This window comes from Nicotiana attenuata, unplaced genomic scaffold (genome assembly GCF_001879085.1).
Source record: "Nicotiana attenuata strain UT unplaced genomic scaffold, NIATTr2, whole genome shotgun sequence".
Lineage (NCBI taxonomy): Eukaryota > Viridiplantae > Streptophyta > Magnoliopsida > Solanales > Solanaceae > Nicotiana > Nicotiana attenuata.
The window spans coordinates 110,080-117,041 of record NW_017673672.1 but is presented as its reverse complement, the minus strand read 5'-3'; positions in this window follow the sequence as shown (position 1 = coordinate 117,041).

Genomic DNA, 6,962 nt, shown 5'->3' with positions numbered 1-6,962 from the left:
ATATATATATGTATCGGCTACTAAATGAAATTATATACGAGGTTTGATTACCGCTTCTTCCATTCAAACATTGGATTATATCTTCTTAAATTTAGCCCGGAATTAATTATTCTTTATCCTCATACCATACGAGCCATAAGTGGGTGTTTGGACACAATGATTGTGAACTTTTGAAAAACAAAATAGTATTTGAAAATTAGAGATGTGTTTGGACATAAATACAATAGATTTATTCTCGATTTTTTGCGACTAATTTGAAGTAAAAATTAAAAAATAGTGTTTTGAATTTTTTTAAATCTTTGAAAATTTTCGAAATTCAACTTCAAGTAAAATTTATAATTTTTATGGTCAAATTCCGGAAAAAATAAAAAATCAAAAAAATATTTTTCTTATAAACAAACGGGCCCTAATTAAACTTCTGTTAGTATTTGTAAATTTAGATATTCAATCATCTTGACATCAAATAAATAAGTTCAGTCACATTAGCTTTCTGTTATGAAATAATAAAAGAAGAAGAAAAGTATTACAGAGAAAAGTAGAGATAGAGAATTCTTATTGATTTAAGATGAATTACATTGGAATAGAACTCTCTATTTATAGGGAGAGGGTGACTTAGCCACCAAGCAATGAACCCTAGGATCTCTCTAAATATAGACATTCACCATAAATACAATTCTATTTATAACACTCCCCCTTGAATGTCTATTCAACAAATAATGTGCCTCGTTAAAACCTTAACTAAAATAAAACCCAGTGGAAAAAAAATTCTAGAGAAGGAAAAAGAGTACACATATCTAACAATACGCCTTTTGGTTGCCTCGTTAAAAACCATGCAAGGAAAACCTAGTGGGACAAAACCTTGTAAGGGAAAAAAGAGTACAACGCGTATTAACTTCCCCTGATGAGAGCATCAACTCACATCCTTGAGAATTTGCATTCCAATCTTGTGCACCATCTTCAAAAGATCTTTAGCAGAGATTTGATGAACAAATCAGCCATATTAACTTGAATGAATATATTGCACCTTGAAATCATCATTCTTGATAGAGATGAATTATGTTCATATGATCTTGTTGGAATCGTCAGTTCAATATCTTCACATAGAGGTAAAAACTCTTGCTATCATATTATCATGCCTATAGTTATAACAAGAAACATTTGTGCACAAATTGCACCGAGGAAGTGGTACTTCAAGATCAAGAATTGTACATGCTTCAAGCAACATAAATCCTTCATGGATTGTCATGTAAGTTAAGTCATATAAGCCATATAGTAGAATTTAGATGCATATCAAGTTTTCATGTCATGCTAGATATATAAGATATCGAAAACTGATTGCACATACCATTGACTTTATACTTTTGAGTGTTTGAACTACATGTCTTTCATATGAAACCAATTCTATTTGAAATTGTTTCTCTAGACTTATGTCACGACCCCAGTTCGCCCTCCGTGAACATGTCGTGATGGCACCTAGTCCCTATGACTAGGTAAGCCTAACAATGTGGAAATAACATAACTTGCGGAAACAATTAATTAAACTAAACAAGGTAGAAGGAAAACTGTATATAAATACCGCTTGGCATATACAACTCAAAAACGCGGAAGTCTACAATATCATCCCAAAACCTGGAAACTCACGGGAACACAAGCTAACGGAAGGTAATGCACTACTCTAACTCCAGAATGTCTAAAACAACAGTACGAAAGGAAAAGCTAACTGCTATAGCTAGAATAAGATAGAGACTCCTGGTCTCCGGACGCGGCAGATGTACCTCGAAGTCTCTGCTAGATCTCTCCGCCTCGAGGATGATACGCCTGGGTAGAGCTACCTGGATCTGCACATGAAAAACATGCGCAGAAAGGGCATGAGTACACCACAGCGGTACTCAGTAAGTGCCAAGCCTAACCTCGGTTGGGTAGTGACGAGGAAGGTTAGGGCCCTACTGAGGTTAAACAATATAATATGAATTAACAGTATGAAAACAGGTAGTAATAATGAGTACGGCAATGGAATAAGACAGGCTAAACAAAGAAATAACAATTACACAAGGAACGGAGTAAACACGGAATATGTACAGCTCAATACCAATGGTAACAATGAGGATCTCCCAGAATACTGTCCTGTAGTCATTTTCCCATCTGTCCAGTGGGTCTCCCGGGATACCGTCCCGTAGTCCATCATATGTATATATCCGAAGGATCTCCCGGGATACCGTCCCGTAGTTCATCTATCAATGTGCAGGGGGATCTATCGGAAATCGAACCCGCAGTCCCAAAGTAAATAGGCAGGGGGGATCTATCGGGAATCGAACCCGCAGTCCCAAAGTAAATAGGCAGGGAGGATCTATCGGGAATCTAACCCGCAGTCCCAAAGTAAATATGCAGGGGGATCTATCAGGAATCTAACCCGCAGTCCCAAAGTAAACAAACAAAAGGGGGGGAGCTACCGGAATCCCACATCCGTAGTCCAATGTAAATACGCAGTCACAACACGAAGAATATTCAGAAATGAAGCTCCAAAAATACAAGGCAACAGGTAGTTCTAGCCTAACATGCTTCATGTAGTGCAAACAAGGCAACTTGAACAAATAGACAATTTAGAACAACTAAGCATGCTTTTCTGGCTAACACAGTCTATAATTGCAAATAAAAATAAAGCAGATAAGAAAGAAACTCAATCTAAATATTTAAAGTAAAACCGGATTTTTCAACAATTAGCTCAAGTGCGCGCTCGTCACCTCACGTACAAGGCATTCAATTACCAAATATCATATCCTAAGGGGAAAGGTCCCCCACACAAGGTTAGACAAGCCACTTACCTCAAACTGGCTCCAAAATCAACTCGAAACCACACTTTTGCCAAGAGTATCCGACTCCAAATGGCCCAAATCTATTCAATTCAATTACATATCGTAAATAACATCTCAAACAACTGATTCTACGATTTAATTCAAAGCTAAGATGCGAAATTAGGTAAAATAACCAAAACGCCCCTCAGGCCAACGTCTCGGAATCGGATAAATTTTACATTTTCAGAACCCTCGTAATCTCTCAAGTCTAACCATACAAAAATCTCTCAAATCGGAGGTCAACACCCATTCAAAATCCAATAACTTGGTCTATGAAGTTTTACCCATTTTTCATTCAAAAATCCGAAATTAAGGAGGAATTCGTGATTAGATTAGTGGGTTTTAAGCATAAGAGAGTAGAGAATCGTTACCCAGTCGTTGCCCTCGAAAAACCTTCAAAATTTCTCCCAAATCCGAGCTCCCAAGCTTGTGTTTTGATAAAAATGGCAAACCCTCAGTTTTGAAATGTTTATAACTGCCCAGGCCCGTTATGCATCGCGAACACGGAAGCAAGGTCGCGTTCGCGAAGAAGAAAAATTGAAGCTGCCAAAAATGCTCTTCGCGATCACGAGAAGCAGAACGCGAACGCGAAGCCCTGGGCTCACTAAGCTACGCGAACGCGACAAGGGTAATGCGAACGCGTTGAGTAAAAATAGACTCAGCCCTCAGAGTCAAATAAAGCTTTGCGAACGCGATGGCCCTGACGCGAACGCGATTGAGGAAAACGTGAAGCTTCGCGAACGCGAAGGACTAAACGCGAACGCGATGAGGAAAAAATGGTCCTCCTCCAGAATTACTCTATGCGAACGCGTGGAGGAGGACGCGAACGCGTAGAAGAAGAAGGTCAGAGCTACGCGAACGCGATAGGAGCGTCGCGAACGCGAAGAAGGAAATGGAACCTGCAACTGCTGTAGGATTTCTACAACTTTTCAAAACTCCAAAATGCTCCGTTGAGCATCCGAAACACACCCGAGGCCCCCCGGGACCTCAACCAAACCTACGGACATATCCCATAACATCATTCAAACTCGTACCAATCCTTAAACCACCTAAAACAACGCCGGAAACCCGATTTAATCAAGGATTTGAGCCTAAGAACTTCAAATTTCATCAAAATACACTTTCGATCAAAAACCTAACCAGAGCACGTCCGAATGACCTGAAATTTTGCAGACACATCCCAAATGACATGACGGAGCTACTACTACTTCCGGAATTCCATTTCGACCCTCGGATCAAAATCTCACTATCGGACCGGAAACTTCAAAAATTCAAACTTCGGCATTTCAAGCCTAAATTAGCTACGAACCTCCAAAACACATTCCGAACATGCTCCCAACCCCAAAATCACCTAACGGAGCTAACGGAACCATCGAATTTCCATTCCGAGGCCGTCTTCACACTGTTCCAACTACGGACAACTTTCCAACACATAAGCTCTCATTTAGGGACTAAGTGTCCCAAAACTCTCCGAAACGCAACACCGAACGTCCCAACAAACCAAAATAGCATAAATGAACTTAGGGGAAACAGTTAATAGGGGATCGGGGCGTTAATTCTTAAGACGACCGGCCGGGTCGTCACAACTTAAGATCCTCATATATATTTAGAACTATCATAGATGTCGTCGACGAATATTTTACATCGGTTCCAACCTCCTTTTCTTATTCATAGAGACATAACATAAAGATCTCTTCATTTATATTTCAGGTACCTGAATCTCTCTTGAGATTTTATAAAGTGTTATGTCATGTGATCTTCTAGATCACTTGACTCCTTTATTATGACCATTTTGATCATTTGCTCATCTTCTTTATCAAGATGTATATTTGAAACTAATTTGTCTATATGCTTTAAGCGTACCATAGACTTTATCCTTCTAGGACTTATTCTAACAGGATCATTTGCAGTGAGAATATAATTACTTTCTTTGGGTCAGCAAGTGTGTCTGGCATGCTTTGCAATATATTGCAGATGAATTATCTTTTTATGAACTTCAAGTTCATATTATCGTATTTGAGGATCTAGATATACAAATGATAATTCACTCCACGTAACTTTTTCTCAACTGTTTATCCTGTCTCTCCATCATGTTAGAAAAACTAACTTGCTTCCTCAACTTTGGAAACCCATCTTTGTGCATTATGGTGTTAATCAAAATATACACCGCATATCACTAATAATAAGATGAAATTATTTGGTTCGTGACCCCGAACCACTTATGAGAGGAAAGTGTAATATACTTTCGTATATAACGTATATCAAATTGATATAGATAACTTTGTTCTCATAAGCAATAGTTTAGCTATTAAGTCAAGGTATTCAATAAATCATTTTGCTAAACCAACTGTGATGTAAACCAACTTATCAAGATGAACTTCTTGAATAAAAAATCTGGAAACTATGCTCTAAATAAAATTATTGAGCAAGTTATCTTGCAAACACCATGTTGCGGGTTAATAATAATCGCACATGTAACCATCTCATAGATGCATCTTATGTGGTACACATGACAGGTGAATGGACCCATATTCACCTTTGATATTTCCAGCATTCATGGGATTCAATCCCAATTTTAGTTGGTCTATTAGTTAATGAGAACAAGCAACATAAGAGAATTTGTAAAGAAATTTCTAGTTCTTTAATATTTATTTCTGTTTTATTTTTGCACATCATACTTAAATTGATATGGCTAAACTAATTATGCCAACTGGATAAATTATCAATATTGATAAACTTCAGGTTTACACCATGATGTTTGCAATTATTAGTAAACTCCAAGTTTGTTATGATATGGGTTTTTTAACTTCTACTTTATTGTGGCATTCTTTTGTTTGTGCAGTACAAACTGGAGAATAAAGCGGGTAATTTTTCACATACATATTACCCCGCTACAAGTTATAGTAATAGAAGATATTAAATCTTTCTTTTATTTATAGTCTCAGTATAACCAACCGCTTTCGCGAATACTTTAGAAACTCAATTAAGTTTCTTTGAGACTTACTACAACATAATGCCTTATTGATAATCAATTTTATTCCTCCAAAATAGTAACAATTGGCTCTTCTAGAGCTCTCAATTAATTTTATAGTACCACATATTCATCAACAGCCATATGGTGAATATCTCTTTTAAAGAGAAATTTATACCATTATGGTTATGATCAAAATTATATGCAAGATCTGTTTCTTGCATTACCGCTGTCTTTTAATAATCACAATGCCAAAATATTTTGGCGTACAATAAGTACATGACCAAAGACCATTTATGCTACAATAATGACATTATTTTCTTATTTCCTCTCAAACCTCATTCTAGAGGTGAGTGTGGTATATTCACTACCACTAGCACATTCATATTCTTCCAAAAATGAATATGTATTCATAAATTACAATATTTTCACATTCACATTATAAATGGACCATAATCATTTATATGTGCTTTACAAAATCTCATGTCAAATCGATGACAAAATATTACTTTCACAAAATGAAGGATTATTTTGAGAATCCTTATTATTCTCATTACCACAATGATGCCGATTATAATTTCGTCAATTGCCATGTCAACATCCATTGTTATCTTCACGGTAATAATTTTGTCTTCTTTCAGACTTATCACATACTGCTATCATATTTTCTTAAGGGAATGAGAATGAAGCAAATTCAATGGGACGAGCTTCCACTTCTTGTGCTCATGATCATACGTGATTTTGATCATGACAGAACATAGAAATTTACCATTTCGAGTGTTTATAATTTCTTACTAACTCCATTAGAGTTATAATCAAAATTTATTATCATTGCTTGTATTTAAAATCAAATTATAGAATAAAAGAGAAAAATACGGTAAAATACATACCTTAAATCCAGAATTTAATCACGAAGAAAGTTCATGGAACAATTGACAATTATTATGCTCAATCCCAAAGCTTCTACTCAATTGGTTAGAGTCTCGTGCTGATAACGTGTTGTGAAACAATAAAAGAAAAAAGAAAAGTATTCCAGAGAAAAGTAGAGATAGAAAATTCTTATTGATTTGGGATAAATTATAATAGAATAGAACCTGTATTCATTTTTTTCATATTAATTATTAAAAGAGGTAACGACC